The following is a 17,209-nucleotide window of genomic DNA, read 5'->3' on the forward strand; positions in this document are numbered from 1 at the left end:
GTCTACTGACTGGTTTGATACGGCCCGCCACGCCACAAATTCCTTTCCTGTGCTAACCTCTTCATCTCAGAGTAGCACTTGCAACCTACGTCCTCAATTATTTGCTTGACGTGTTCCAATCTCTGTCTTCCTCTACAGTTTTTGCCCTCTACAGCTCCCTCTGGTACCATGGAAGTCATTCCTCACGTCTTAGCAGATGTCCTATCATCCTGTCCCTTCTCGTTATCAGTGTTTTCCACATATTCCTTTCCTCTCTGATTCTGCGTAGAACCTCCTCATTCCTTACCTTATCAGTCCACCTAATTTTCAACATTCGTCTATAGCACCACATCTCAAATGCTTCGATTCTCTTCTGTTCCGATTTTCCCACAGTCCATGTTTCACTACCATATAATGCTGTACTCCAGACGTACACCCTCAGAAATTTCTTCCTCAAATTAAGGCCGGTATTTGATATTAGTAGACTTCTCTTGGCCAGAAATGCCTTTTTTGTCATAGTGAGTCTGCTTTTGATGTCCTCCTTGCTCCGTCCGTCATTGGTTATTTTACTGCCTAGGTAGCAGAATTCCTTAACTTCATTGACTTCGTGACCATCAATCCTGATGTTAAGTTTCTCACTGTTCTCATTTCTACTACTCATTACCTTCATCTTTCTCCGATTTACTCTCAAACCATACTGTGTACTCATTAGACTGTTCATTCCGTTCAGCATTCATTTAATTCTTCTTCACTTTCACTCAGGATAGCAATGTCATCAGCAAATCGTATCATTGATATCCTTTCACCTTGTATTTTAATTCCACTCCTGAACCTTTCTTTTATTTCCATCATTGCTTCCTCGATGTGCAGATTGAAGAGTAGGGGCGAAAGGCTACAGCCTTGTCTTACACCCTTCTTAATACGAGCACTTCGTTCTTGATCGTCCACTCTTATTATTCCCTCTTGGTTGTTGTACATATTGTATATGACCCGTCTCTCCCTATAGCTTACCCCTACTTTTTTCAGAATCTCGAACAGCTTGCACCATTTTATATTGTCGAACGCTTTTTCCAGGTCGACAAATCCTATGAAAGTGTTTTGATTTTTTTTTAGCCTTGCTTCCATTATTAGCCGTAACGTCAGAATTGCCTCTCTCGTCCCTTTACTTTTCCTAAAGCCAAACTGATCGTCACCTAGCGCATTCTCAATTTTCTTTTCCATTCTTCTGTATATTATTCTTGTAAGCAGCTTCGATGCATGAGCTGTTAAGCTGATTGTGTGATAATTCTCACACTTGTCAGCTCTTGCCGTCTTTGGAATTGTGTGGATGATGCTTTTCCGAAAGTCAGATGGTATATCGCCAGACTCATATATTCTACACACCAACGAGAATAGTCGTTTTGTTGCCACTTCCCCCAATGATTTTAGAAATTCTGATGGAATGTTATCTATCCCCTCTGCCTTATTTGACTGTAAGTCTTCCAAAGCTCTTTTAAATTCCAATTCTAATACTGGATCCCCTATCTCTTCTAAAACGACTCCTGTTTCTTCTTCTATCACATCAGACAAATCTTCACCCTCATAGAGGCTTTCAATGTATTCTTTCCACCTATCTGCTCTCTCCTCTGCATTTAACAGTGGAATTCCCGTTGCACTCTTAATGTTACCACCGTTGCTTTTAATGTCACCAAAGGTTGTTTTGACTTTCCTGTATGCTGAGTCTGTCCTTCCTTCTTTTTCGATGTCTTCACATTTTTCCTGCAGCCATTTCGTCTTAGCTTCCCTGCACTTCCTGTTTATTTCATTCCTCAGTGACTTGTATTTCTGTATTCCTGATTTTCCCGGAACATGTTTGTACTTCCTCTTTTCATCAATCAACTGAAGTATTTCTTCTGTTATCCATGGTTTCTTCGCAGCTACCTTCTTTGTACCTATGTTTTCCTTCCCAACTTCTGTGATGGCCCTTTTTAGAGATGTCCATTCCTCTTCAACTGTACTGCCTACTGCGCTATTCCCTATTGCTGTATCTATAGCGTTAGAGAACTTCAAACGTATCTCGTCATTCCTTAGTACTTCCGTATCCCACTTCTTTGCGTATTGATTCTTCCTGACTAATGTCTTGAACTTCAGCCTACTCTTCATCACTACTATATTGTGATCTGAGTCTATATCTGCTCCTGGGTACGCCTTACAATCCAGTATCTGATTTCGGAATCTCTGTCTGACCATGATGTAATCTAATTGAAATCTTCCTGTATCTCCCGGCCTTTTCCAAGTATACCTACTCTTCTTGTGATTCTTGAACAGGGTATTCGCTATTACTAGCTGAAAGTTGTTACAGAACTCAATTAGTTTTTCTCCTCTTTCATTCCTTGTCCCAAGCCCATATTCTCCTGTAACCTTTTCTTCTACTCCTTCCCCTACAACTGCATTCCAGTCGCCCATGACTATTAGATTTTCGTCCCCCTTTACATACTGCATTACCCTTTCAATATCCTCATACACTTTCTCTATCTGTTCATCTTCAGCTTGCGATGTCGGCATGTATACCTGAACTATCGTTGTCGGTGTTGGTCTGCTGTCGATTCTGATTAGAACAACCCGGTCACTGAACTGTTCACAGTAACGCACCCTCTGCCCTACCTTCCTATTCATAACGAATCCTACACCTGTTATACCATTTTCTGCTGCTGTTGATATTACCTCCCTTTTCAGATTTTCTAGTTTCCCTACCACGTTCAAGCTTCTGACATTCCACGCCCCGACTCGTAGAACGTTATCCTTCAGTTGATTATTCATTCTTTTTCTCATGGTAACCTCCCCCTTGGCAGTCCCCTCTTGGAGATCCGAATGGGGGACTATTCCGGAATCTTTTGCCAATGGAGAGATCATGACACTGCTTCAATTACAGGCCACATGTCCTGTGGATACACGTTACGTGTCTTTAATGCAGTGGTTTCCATTGCCTTCTGCATCCTCATGTCGTTGATCATTGCTGATTCTTCTGCCTTTAGGGGCAATTTCCCACCTCTAGGACAAGAGAGTGCCCTGAACCTCTATCCGATCCTCCGACCTCCTTGACAAGGCTGTTGGCAGAATGAGGCTGACTTCTTATGCCGGAAGTCTTCGGCCGCCAATGCTGATTATTTATCAAAATTTAGGCAGTGACGGGGATCGAACCCGGGACCGAAGACGTTTTGATTATGAATCAAAGACGCCACCCCTAGACCACGGGTTCCATCTAAATCTACATAAATACTCTGCAATCCACCGTGCAGTGCATGGTGGAGGGTACCCTGTAGCACTATTAGTCATTTTCTTTCCTGTTCCATTAACAACTAGATCAAGGGGGAAAAAATACTGTCTGTATGCCTATGTATGAGCCCTAATTCTTGTATCTTCATGATCCTTATGCGCAATGTACGTTAGGGCCAGTAGAGTCATTCTGCAGTCAGTTTCACATGCTAGTTCTCTAAATTTTCTCAATAGTGTTCCTCGAAAAGAATGTCGCCTTCACTCCAGGGATCTCCGTTTGAGTTCCTAAAACATGTCAATAACAGTTGAATGTGTTTTGACCATACCAGTAACAAATCTGGCAGCCCACCTCTGAAATGCATGAGTGTCTTCCCTTAAAGCGACCTGGTACAGTCCCAAACACTAGAGCACTACTCAAGAATATATCCCACTATCATCCTATAGGCGGTCTACTGTACAGATGAAGCACAGTTTCCTAGAGTTCTCCCAACAAATTGAAGTCGACCATTCACCTTTCCTACCGCAGCCCTCACATCCTCATTCCACTTCATATCGCTTTGCGGTGTTACTCCCAGATATTTAAATGATGTGACTCCGTCAAGCAGGACACTACAAATGCTGTATCCGAACATTAGGTGTTGTTTTTTCTGCTCACCCAGATGAACTTACATTTTTCTACATTTAGAGCTAGCTGCTGTTCATCATATCAACTAGAAATTTTATCTACATCATTTTGTATCCTCCTATATTCACTCACCATCTACACATCATAGTGTCACCAGCTTGCAATCACAGATTGCTGCCCACCCTGTTTACCAGCTCATTTGCGTGTACAAAGAATAATAGTGGGCTTGTCACACTTCCCTGGGGCATTCCTCATGATACACTTGTCTGATGAACACTCGCTGTTGAGGGCAACATATTGGGTTCTGTAACTTAAGGAGTCTTTGATTCAGTCACATATCTGTGAACCTATCCCATATGCTAATGCCTTCTTTAAAAGCCTGTAATGGGGCACCGTGCCAAATGCTTTCTGGAAATCTAAAACTGAAAGCTAAACTCAGTCCAAACAGGTCTCAGAAGACCCTAACGGTACTGACCGATCGCTGTGTCATCCTCAGCCTGTAGGCGTCACTGGATGCAGATATGGAGGGTCATGTGGTCAGCGCACCACCCTCCCGGCCGTTGTCAGTTCTTGTGACCGGATTTCTGTAAATCTAGAAATGTGAAACTGGCTGATGCTCTTCATCCGTAGTTCAAAGCATATCATGTGAGAAAAGATCAAACTGAGTATTGCACAAGTGACTTTTCAAGGATTCTGCAGCAAACCAATGTTAGAGACATTGGCCTGTAATTTTACAGGTCCATTCTTTTGGCCTTTGTGTGTACAGCAGTTACCTGCAGTTTTTCCAGTCGCTTGGGACTTTGTGCTGGGCGAGAGATTCGTGATTGCTTGCAAGCTAATTGAGGGGCAAATGCTGTAGAGTGCTGTTTGAAAAACCAATTCCGATCTGCAGACCCACCTTTCTGTTGCTTTCTCAAATGTTGACCAAAAAAAATTTCTGTGCCCTTAATTTTTTAAGACTGGGTGCTGTCTTTTGGTCACACTCCACATTTCTCCTCCATACAGCAGTACTGGCCAGATGATTTTGTTGCAGATTTCAGCTTGGTTTTGTGTTCAGCTTGATTTTCGTGTTCAGGAGTTTGATGGATAGAAGTTTTTGTTTGAAGGAAAAAGTAAACGTTGTTTGTGTTTCATAGCCTAATTTGGTATCTGACTTGTCTTCTATTGCAGTCATTTAAACTTACACCACCGGATTTGAAGTTAGGAGTGTTCCTGAGAGTGTAGTTTTCTATGTGAAGTTCATCTTATTGTTCAAAAACAAAGATGATGTGACTTACCATACGAAAGCCCTGGCAGGTCGATAGAAACACAAACATACACACAAATCCTAGCTTTCGCAACCAATGGTTGCTTCATCAGGAAAGAGGGAAGGAGAGGGAAACATGAAAGGATGTGGGTTTTAAGGGAGAGGGTAAGGAGTCATTCCAATCCCGGGAGCGGAGAGACTTACCTTAGGGGGGAAAAAAGGACAGGTATACACTCGCACACACACACATATCCATCCGCACATACACAGACACAAGCGGACATTAGTAAAGGAAAAGAGTTTGGGCAGAGATGTCAGTCGAGGCGGAAGTACAGAGGCAAAGATGTTGTTGAAAGACAGGTGAGGTATGAGCGGCGGCAACTTGAAATTAGCGGAGGTTGAGGCCTGGCGGATAACGAGAAGAGAGGATGTACTGAAGGGCAAGTTCCCATCTCCGTAGTTCTGACAGGTTGGTGTTAGTGGGAAGTATCCAGATAACCCGGACGGTGTAACACTGTGCCAAGATGTGCTGGCCGTGCACCAAGGCATGTTTAGCCACAGGGTGATCCTCATTACCAACAAACACTGTCTGCCTGTGTCCATTCATGCGAATGGACAGTTTGTTGCTGGTCATTCCCACATAGAAAGCTTCACAGTGTAGGCAGGTCAGTTGGTAAATCACGTGGGTGCTTTCACACGTGGCTCTGCCTTTGATCGTGTACACCTTCCGGGTTACAGGACTGGAGTAGGTGGTGGTGGGAGGGTGCATTGGACAGGTTTTACACTGGGGGCGGTTACAAGGGTAGGAGCCAGAGGGTAAGGAAGGTGGTTCGGGGATTTTATAGGGATGAACTAAGAGGTTACGAAGGTTAGGTGGACGGCGGAAAGACACTCTTGGTGGAGTGGGGAGGATTTCATGAAGGATGGATCTCATTTCAGGGCAGGATTTGAGGAAGTCGTATCCCTGCTGGAGAGCCACATTCAGAGTCTGATCCAGTCCCGGAAAGTATCCTGTCACAAGTGGGGCACTTTTGTGGTTCTTCTGTGGGAGGTTCTGGGTTTGAGGGGATGAGGAAGTGGCTCTGGTTATTTGCTTCTGTACCAGGTCGGGAGGGTAGAGGGTCCCGCAACTACCCACACATTTGAGCAGTACTCTACAACCGGTTGCACGAGTGATTTGTAAGCAGTATCTTTTGTAGACTGAGTGCACTTCCCCAGTATTCTAACAATAAACTCAAGTCTACCACTGCTTTACCCAAGACTGCATCTATGTGATCATCCCATTTCATATCCCTACAAAATATGACGCCCAGGTATTTGTACGAGTTGACTGATTTCAGCCGTGACTCATTGACATTATAATCATAGGATATTGTGTTTTTTCATTTTGTGAAGTACACAATTGCACATTTCTGAACATTTAAAGCAAGTTGCCAATATTTGCACCACTCTTATCTTATCAAGATCTGACTGAATATTTATGCAGCTTCTTTCAGGCAGTACTTCATTATAGATGACTGCATTATCTGCAAAAAGCCTGATTGTACTATTAATATTGCCTGCAAGATCATTAATATACAACATGAACAGCAAGGGCCCCAACACATCTCCATGTGTTACTTCTATATCTGACAATGACTCTCCATCCAAAATAACATCCTGTGTCCTCTGTACCAAAAAGTTCTCAGCCCAGTCACAAATTTCACTTGATACCCCATTGCTTTTGACAATAAGCACAGGTGTGGTACTGAGTCAAATGCTTTTCAGAAATCAAGAAATACAGCATCTACCTCACTGCATTGATCCAAAGCTTTCAGTATGTCTTGTGAGAAAAGTACGAGTTGGATTTCACATGATCGATGTTTTTGAAATCCATGCTGGTTGGCATTGAGGTGGTCATTCTATTCAAGATACATCGTTATGTTTGAGATCAGAATATGTTCTAAAATTCTACAGCTGATCAATATAAAGAATATAGGATAGTAGTTTTGTGGATCACTTCTGCTACCCTTTGTGTACAGGGGTGTGACCTGTGCCTTTATCCATAAACTGGGCACAGTTTTTTGTTTGAGGAATCTACAACAGATTATAGTGAAAAGAGGGCATAACTCAGCCACAAATTCAGAGTAGAATCTGACAGGGATTCCAACAGGGCCGGGGCTTTGTTCAGTTTTAATGATTTCAGCTATTTCTCAACAGCACTGGCACTAATACTTATTTAATTCATCTTTCCAGTTGTATGAGGATTAAATTGGGACAATTCTCCTGGGTTTTCCTGTGTAAAGGAACATTTGAAAAAAAGAGTTCAGTACTTCATCTTTTGCTTTGCTATCCAATTTCAGTTCCTGTCTGATTTGCTAAGGATTGGAAACTAACTCTGGTGCCATTAACAGCCTTTACATACGACCAGAATCTGCTACTGCAGTCATTGAAGGCATCACATATTGCTCCCTTGATAGCCAAACTCAGCATCTCTCTCTATCTGTAGGCCTACACTTTGTTTTACTCCTATTGTGCAGTAATCTGTGTTTCCTTAGAAGTTTCTGTTCAGTGACTGTATATCACGGGGATTCTCCCCCCCCCCCTCCCCCCCCCTCCCACACACACACACACACACACACACACACACACACACACACACACCTACCTTCCTGGCTGTGATATTAGCATTTACTATGATTTTGCATGGACCATTGAACCATTTGTTCTTCATTCATTCTGTTGTTGGTAATGTATCCATTTATGTCTTTAGTTTTACTCTTGATTCTGACAAGTTTCACGATTGTCTCCTGGTGGTTGAACTTCATAATGTACTGTGTGTTCATGGTATTTTCTGTGATTTGTTTTCAATTTGACTACCATAGATCCAACCATCAAGCTGTGTTCTGAGCCTATGTCAGCTCTGCAACACATACAAATGTCGCTGATGGCACTCGAGTGCCTGTTTGAGATTAATATCTGGCCAGTTTGGTTTCCTGTCTTTCCATCTAAATATACCATGTCTCTTTGTGTGGAAACCTTTTACTGGTAATATTCATGCTTTCTTATTCACAAAATGAGATCATTCTGATTCCATTTTCATTGTTTTCCTCATGGAGACTTTCATTGATAATGGTTGCCAATATTTCTCTTTTCCTACTTTGACATTCAAGTCTCCCAGGATAGTTTTGATGTTGTGTTGTGGTAGACACATTCTCTAGGAATAGAAACTCTATTTTACAGCGCCTTCTGTGTCATGTGTAAGTGCCTCAACATTGACACTACAAAAATTGAACCATCTACCTTTCACTCATACACAGCACATTCTCTCATTAACTGTCACACACATGATGGCTTTTTTTGTAATGAGAAATGCTGTTCCAAATTCATGCTTTTCAATTTGTAGTTTGCTGTTACACATATTGAACACAGTGTATTGCCCAAGGTTCTGTAAGTATTCTCCAAGAAATCTTGTTTGTTGGACTGCAGCAATTTATGCATCGAACTCCTCTAATTCATTTTGTAGTCTTTTTATACACCCATGTTTCCATAGATGCTTTGCATTCCATATACCGATTCGCAAGTCCATTTGTCATTTGGCATTATGTATTGAGGGTTCTTTCTTAAATTATTTTGAGGGGTTAGAGATTCAGAACTATTGTTTTTGCATGAAAGGGTTGTTAGTACTGAATACTTCCCCCAACCTGGATGACCAGGTGCTCTTATGTTGGCATTACCATACCTTAGCCAAGAAAAAAATGGAAAAGGAGTAATTAAGGATAACAGAAGCCTCTGAGTGACTTATTTCACCATTCGACCCTAATTTGATTTTCCTGCTCTGAATCCTCCACCTTACCCTTCAGTTGACACTTTTTCTCTCTCATAATTCCTCCTAGCAGTCCATTGGTATGCTCCAGCACACACCCACTTGTTCTGCCCTAGCATGATCTTTCCCATATTTTCCTGTCTCTTAACTGCATCTCCCACATCTTTTGCCTTCCATTTCCTTACCAACCACCCTGTAAGTATGTGTTTATATGTTACTTATGAAGAAGTACTTTGTTCAAAAGCTAAGTGATCTTTCCTCTTTCCTTTGTCTGCTGCTTATCACTTGTTTTAGTAGTTGAGTAGTCATCCATTCTGTTATGCATAAGTAGGGGGCTCGCCGCTCTTTGGCGGGTTCGTGCTTGGCTACCACGGGGCCCCAGCCTTGGCAGCATCTTTTCCCTTCCATGTTGTATGTCTGTCCTCTTGTATGTCTGTCCTCTTGCTGTTCTTTTTCCCCTCCCTCGGGGAACATGTCTGGGCTGTTTTTCGGAATGTTCTCCACATTTTCAGTGCCTCACATCGGAGCAGTCTCACCACTCTTTTTTCGATCCTTTTTTCTTTCTTCGTACGCCTTGTCCTGTCCTTCCTTTGCTTTGGCATTTGAGGCTCAGCTTTTTCTTCTTATCCCTGTGAACTCCTGAAGGTCAGCCCACATGTCTCATGCGTAACGGGTGACTGGGTAACGCGTACTTCCTAGCCCCGCGTCGACAGTAGAGTTCACACGTACCCCCGGGTACAGGCTAGGCCCAGGTAGGGGTGATTGCCAGAGCTGCTACCTTCCCAAATTGCCGATTAGTACCTCTGTCAGGTGTTTGGGAGATGTGACATGAGGTGTGAACAGTCACCTAAAGCAGGTGCCCCCTCTTCTGAAGGGGCCTCCTGTTGGAGGGAGTGCACATTTGGAGATGCTGGTAATCATGGAGGATTTTCTCACAATGAGGCAAATCATTCATAGACTCCCAGCTGCACCATATTTCCTCGTGGTTTACTGTACTGAAGGTGGTTAGTCTTTCGCAGTAGTAAATCCATTTATTACACAGAAAGGTGCTGATGCAATATACTGGCCCTGTGAACTCCTCCCCCTGTGGGTTCGGGGTTTAGAATAGGCCCGAGGTATCCCTGCGTGTCGTAAGTGGCGACTAAAAGGGGGTCTCACACTTTTCAGTCCTGTAAGTTCAGGTCCCATTTTATGGTTTGACCTGCCATTTTCCAAATTCTGCAGAAGTGCAGGCCATATGGAGAAGGACACCTTATGTGGTGCATGAGTTATCCATAGTGCATTTAGATTTGATCTGCTGAACCTCTTGTCATGGCTTTGCATCTCCACCTGCAATTCAACTATTTGGGCAAAGACACTTTCCAGGGTATGCAATCTTCTTCCATTGTCCCCTGTCTTTCGTTCCCATGACAGTATTGGATTTCTCTGCGCCTAATATCCAGCACAGTAGCCACTCCGGTGTGGTGGGGCCGTCATGTACCCATTTGGTGGTAGCCCCCTGACAACACAGGGATCTCACTGCCACTGCTGATGCCTGAGCTGTAAACTCCCCACGTATGCCAAGGAGTAGATGCCTGTCTTCCTGGTGCATCAGGGCTCCCAGCAACGGCCATCATGCCAGGTGGCCTTTGCTGTGGCTGGGTGGCACCTGTGGGAAGAGCCCCTAATCGGAGTGAGTGACATCAGGGCAGATGATTCACAATGAAGTGGACTAAGTCATCTCTTGCTGGTGACCGTATGGCACCTGCAGTCTCTAAGAAGGGCAAGATCGAGAACAGTGCTGACAGATATGACCCTAAATCATTTCCCTCCATCGCTACAACATGGGAGGAAGAGAGTCATATTCGCCTTGGTATTTAATCTGTAACAGAATGGACGGGGACTCCTTTCTACCTATGAAGCCTCAATTTTTGTTGAACATCTTGAGGACAAGTTTGGGGAAGGGACAGTGCTGTCCAAGATGAGAAGCGGTGCAATCTTGATTCAAACAGCATCTCCAGCCCAATCCCTACTCGCTTGTGACCGGCTGGGTGATATTACTGTTTCCGTCACTCCCCATAAAAGCCTCAATACGGTCCAGGGTATTATTTTCCATCACGACCTCCTCTTGCAGTCTGATGATGAGCTCCATGCCAATTTAGAACACAATAGGAATGGATACAAATACTCAATCGGTGGCAGCAGGTAATCCTGAAGCGTAACCTGCCACGTTGCATGTTTCATGCCTTCCCAGCCTCATGGTTACGTCATCCTCCAGTGGAATTGCTGCAGATTTTTCCGCCACCTGGCTGAGCTAAGCCAAGTATTAAGCTTTACACAATGACTTATGTGGTAGTGACCACTTTCCCATCTTCCTGTCACTCCCCCAGAGCCATTCCCGCGGACGCCTACCAAGATGGGCTTTAAACAAGGCAGACTGGGAAGCTTTCACCTCTGTAGTCACCGTTGAATCTCCCTCACATGATACCATTGATGTGGTACTTGAGCAGGTCACTAGAACAATAATTTCTGCGGCAGAAAACATGATCCCTTGTTTTTTAGGGTGCCCCCATCAAAAGACAGTACCTTGGTAGTCACCGAAAATCGCTGAGGCCATTAAAGAGTGTCAGCGAGTTCTACAGCGACATAAGCAGTGCCTTTCCCTAGAGCACCTAATAGCTTTTAAACGGCTCCATACCCCACGTCCACCAGGTTATAAAAAGACGGAAACAGGTATGTTGGGGATAGGTGCGTCTCGACCATTGGGAGCCGTATGTCACCTTCCCAAGTCTGGACAATGATCAGAAGTGTTTGCGGGTACCAGACCCCAACAGTTGTTACTGGCATTAGCATCAGTGGTATGTTAGCAATTGCCGACCATTTTGATGAGCACTATGCTCAAGCCTACGCATTAGAGAATTATCCCCCAACATTTCTCACCCTCACATGGCGGATGGAAAGGAAAGCCCTCTCGTTCACTGAACGTCATATTGAACCCTATAATGCTCCATTTACAGATTGGGAGCTCCTCAACGTCCTTGCACATTGCCCCAACACAGCTCCTCGGCCAGATCGGATCCACAGTCAGATGATCAAATATCTCTCATCCGACTATAAGTGACATCTCTTCCTCGTCTTCAACCGGATCTGGTGCAATGGCATCTTTTCATCACAATGGCGGGAGAGGACTATCATTCCAATGCTCAAACCCAGTAAAAACCCACTTGATGTAGATAGCTATCGGCCCATCAGCCTCATCAACATTCTTTGTAAGCTGTTAGAACGTATGGTAACTCGTCGGTTGTATTGGGTCCTGGAGTTGAGTGGCCTACTGACTCCATGCCAGGGCGGTTTCTGCCAGGGTTGCTCTACCATTTATAATCTTGTTTCCATCGAGTCTGCCATCCGAACAGCTGTTTCCAGACACCAACACCTCTTTGCTGTCTTTTTCGATTTGCAAAAAGCTTAAGACATGACCTGGCGACACGATATCCTTGTCACATTATATGAGTGGGGTCTCCGGGGCCCGCTTCCAATTTTTACCCAAAGTTTCCTATAGCTCCATATTTTCTGTGTCCAAGTTGGTGCCTCCCATAGTTCCCTCCATATCCAGGAGAATCGGGTCCCGCAGGACACTGTACTCAGTGTATCTCTATTGTTAGTGGCCATTAACGGTCTAGCAGAAGCTGTCAGGCCATCGGTCTCACCTTCTCTGTATGCAGACGACTTCTGCATTTTGTACTGCTCCTCCAGTACTGGTGTTGCTGAGCAGCACCTACAGGGAGCCATCCACAAGGTGCAGTCATGGGCTTTAGCCCACGGCTTCCAGTTTTCAGCCTCGAAGTCGTGTGTCATGCACTTCTGTCGGCATCGTACTGTTCATGCGGAAGCAGAACTTTACCTTAATGATGATCCACTCACCTTAGTGGAGACATATCGATTTTTAGAAGTAGTTTTTGATGCCCGATTGATGTGACTTCCTGATCTTAGTCAGCTGAAGTGGAACTGCTGGCAGCACCTCAATGCCCTCCATTGCCGAGCAACACCAAGTGAGGTGCAGATCGCTCTATCCCGCTGCAGCTCTACAGAGCCCTTTTCAATCCTGCCTTGACTATGGGAGTCTGGTTTATGGTTCAGTGGTGCCCTCAGTGTTGCTTTTACTTAACCCAGTGCACCACTGTGGTGTTCAACTGGTAACAGGAGTCCAGTGACCAGCGTCCTGGTGGAGACCAGTGTCCCTCCATTGAAAGTTAGGCACGAACAACTGCTCACTCATTACGTTGCACACATTCATAGTTCTCCTGGGCATCCGAATTACCATCTCCTTTTCCCATCCATGGCAGTTCATCTACCGCATCGGTGGCCCAGGTCAGCTGGCGGCCATTTCTTGTGCTCTTGAGCGAATCTGCTCATGCCCTGACGAGTTGTTTCTTCTCTGTACTGACTGCTGTTTGTGTGGACCCCAGGCCACGTCGGAATCCCTGGAAATGAACTTGCCTACAGGCTGGCCAAACAGGCTACACAGAAACTGCTTCTGGAGATTGACATCCCTGTAACTGATCTGTGATCATTGTTATGCTGCAAGATTTTCCAGGTTTGGGAGACAGAATGGCATAATCTCAGTACACACAACAAACTGCATGCCCTTAAGGAGACTACGAATGTGTGGGAGACCTTCATGCAAGCCTCTTGCAGGGACTCTGTGGTTCTGTGCCGGCTCCGCATTGGCCATACGTGGCTAACACATGGCTACCTCTTCCATCTCGAGGACCCACCTCGGTGTCACTGTGGCTCACATATGACTGTCGTCCATATCTTGCTGGACTGCCCACTTTTAGCCACTCTGCGGCGGACTTTTAACCTTCCCAGCACCCTACCTTCGGTGTTGGGCGACAATGCCTCAATGACAGATTTAATTTTACGTTTTCTTCGTGAGGGTTTTTTTTATTGTACCATCTAAGGGTGGGCATTTAGCTTTCTCCCTGTGATCTCCACCCTCCCTACATTTTAACTCTGTTGCACTTTCTTTGCATTTGTTTGTCTTGGTGGTCGTCTTTTTCCCTACATGTGGTCATATCGCCTTGTCTTTTTGGAATGGGCATTTTAATGTGTTGCAGAGTGGCTGGCTCATCCTCTTTTATTATTGTGATCAGCCAGCCAAGACCATCTGCCCTATAGTTTTAATACCTTCTTCTCCTTTTCCTTGTGGTTTATGTTTTCCCCATTTTTTGTTCATTCCATTTGTTTTATTTTTAGTTGTGGTGTTGGTTGTTTTTGTACCTTGAGCCTTGCTTGCGTCAGGAAAAAGGGACTGATGACCTTGTAGTTTAGTCCATTTATACCCCAAACCAACCAACCCTGTGAGTTCCTGCTCTCATTTATCCAATGGCACTTTGCTTTTGGAGACTACATCTGATTCACAGGCACAAAAACTGTTTACAGCTTTGCTCCTCCACGGCTATCTTCTTCATGTTGCGGCCCATAGAACACTGAATTCTTCCAGTATTGTTATTTACACTAGGCTGCTTAATGGTATGACAGAGGCAGAAATTTAAATGTACCTGTCTGATCAGGGTGTCACTGCCGTCCATCAGATGATGAAAAAAGCAGATGCCTCCTTAGTGCCCACACGCACTCTCTTTCTCACTTTTGATAGGGTGGTTCTTCCATCAAAGACCAAAGCAAGTTATGAAGTTATCACAGTCACACCATATATTCCGAAGGCGATGGGCTGCTGTCAGTGTCATTGTTACAAACACACTCGAGAATCCTGTCGATACCCAGCGAAATGTGTAACCTGTGGCAGGGATGCTCATGAGGGCGATTGTCCACTCCCCCTCACTGCTGCATCAACTGCTGTGGTGACCATGCCACTTCCTCCCACGAAATTCCCATGTATCTCGATGAATGGGCTGTCAGGAGATTCGGGTGAAGGAAAAGTGCCTTACCCAGTCACTCAGAAGTTGTTGGCTAGTCGGAAACCCTGCATTCTACCATCTGGTACCTATGGTACTGTTCTTGCTACCTCTCATTCCACGAAGTACATGGCCACACATGCATGCAACCTCAAATTCAGCTCTGTGGTTGCAGTATCACCCAGTGTCATGGTAGTGATCCCATCTCCTTCTTCAGCTGTACAACACACAACCAAACTTTAACCTCACAGGCCGAAGTCACCTGCTACACAACCTGCAGGCCACAAAGGACAGAAGGAATATTCTTGTGAAGACTTCCCGCATCCCCCCAAGCCAACCAACATCTGAGTCTTCCTCTGTTAACCAGCAAAGGTCAGAGAAGTCAAACAAAGGCACACACTCTTCTTTTTCGCCAATTCGAAGAGCCTCTTCACCAATGTTGCCATGTGATACCCTTGCCTAGCTGACCTCCATGTCGTCGATGCGCAATACCAATGGTTCTGCTGCACTGGACTCCGAAGGCTGACAGCAGGAGAATGCAGACACTCCTGTAGACCTCATGGAGCAGGATCCTCCTGTCTCTGTACCCTGTAGCAGCAAGTCTTCGAAAGCTGACACTTTGCAGCTGTCAAGGTGACACCCCTTCATTTCTTCCTCATCATGACACTCCTCCAATGGAAAGTTCGTGGTCTTCATCCAACAAAGAGAATTTACAGCTGCTCTTAGCATCGCAGTGTCCATGTGTTCTCTGCCATCAGGAAACAAAATTGCATCCTTACGACCGCTTTGAGCTCTCGCATTTCTTCCCAGTCTGTTTTGACCTTCTCACCGAGGTCAGCATTCCATCTCATAGGGGTACCACGCTGCTCATACAGACGTTCATAGTCAACCCATCTCCGTTACTACCCGCTTTGAGGCTGTTGCAGTTCGCCTTTGCCTTCCTCACTTGACCTTTGCTGTTTTTACCATTTACATCCCTCCATCATTCAGTGTCACCAGGGCACTCCAGCTTATAGGGCAGGTACCTCATCTCTTTCTGCTGCTTGGCGATTTTAATGTGCACCATCCACTTTGGGGGCTTTCCAGTACCTGTCCAAGAGGTGCCCTCTTGGCTGACCTTCTTAATCAACTTAGCCTCTTCTGGCTTAACACATGAACACCCAAGTTCCTTTCAGACCCAAAGCACACGTGTTCCCATTTGAACCTCTTTGTCTGCAGTGTACAGCTTGCCCATTGTCTCGAGTGGTACGTTCTCTCTGACACATACTCGAGTGACAATTTCCTGTATGCTATTGGTCTGCTGACTCCTACCCCACCTACATGCAAACCCAAATGGCAGCTTACTAAGGCCGTGTCCTACATGAGCAACAGAAGCGAGCGACATCCCGTGACAGCTTCAGGCGACAAAACAACCGCAGGTGTGGTTACGGAAGTGTCCTTGAACCACATCTGTGTCACTGCCTGTCTCCCGCTGCAACTGGAAATGTTTGAATTCAATCATGTTTGAATCTTGTCACTGCAGCATGCGCGACAGAGAGCGACAGCCACGTGTCTTGTTGGCAAAGCAATGGAGCAGTTGCGACAGCAGCTATGAATTACTTAACATCCGATTTTAAGAAAACTATTCAGTGAAAAAATTTGAATCTTCCGCAACCTATAGCTTGATATCTTTAAACGATAGAGGTCTGAATTTATTTTCGTTATTCATCATAGTTCCTGTGCTGCACGAAATTGAGTACATGGCCACATGAAATTTTTGAAAATTTGCAGAGGTAAAATCACATTGTGTAGACTTTCTGTATAGTTCATTTAAGGCCATACATTATTATGTATGAAATGTAACCAATGTATCTAAATTGTATTTAAAGTTGAGACCAGAATATCATCTCTCTTCATTCTTGAGATATTGGTTGTTATATCCACGGACGGGTCGCTCGCCGTGCGTCCAAACCTTTCCTGTGCTTCAGGAATCAAGTGGTCGTAAAACTCGTCGTATCTCATAAAAGGTTCAAGATATCGAAATGACGAATTTTGGAAATGACAGCACACAGAAAGGACTATTTTATCATATGATTAACACTAGATACATTTTTGTAAATGCGTGAGCAGAGCCAAAAACAAGACTTTATAATTTACACCATGAGGTTTTGTCCAAATTTTCATAGCCAAACAAAGGGAGAGAAACAGGTAAATGGGGTATCAAAGTGACCAGCATGAGGTCTACTTTGGCATGAAAATATTTAACTGCTTGAAAGTAATCAGGGTAATTAACAAAAACTTAATTAATAAGCTGAGGAAAAATTGAAATATTTCACGAAAAGCTGCTGTAAAAGAAGTGTCAAAAATTTCGTCTGTTCAAGACGTTGCTATTTTGCACATAAAAAGATACGTTGGTGCAGTATTTA

The 17,209-nt window shown here is 44.5% G+C and overlaps 1 protein-coding gene across 1 annotated transcript in view; it reads left to right on the top strand.

Moving 5' to 3' along the window:
- Positions 1-17,209, top strand: part of LOC126474630 (G-protein coupled receptor 143-like) — a 130,344-nt gene that overhangs the window by 2,523 nt on the left and 110,612 nt on the right. The window lies entirely within an intron of this gene.

This window comes from Schistocerca serialis, chromosome 1, assembly GCF_023864345.2.
Source record: "Schistocerca serialis cubense isolate TAMUIC-IGC-003099 chromosome 1, iqSchSeri2.2, whole genome shotgun sequence".
Taxonomy (NCBI): domain Eukaryota; kingdom Metazoa; phylum Arthropoda; class Insecta; order Orthoptera; family Acrididae; genus Schistocerca; species Schistocerca serialis.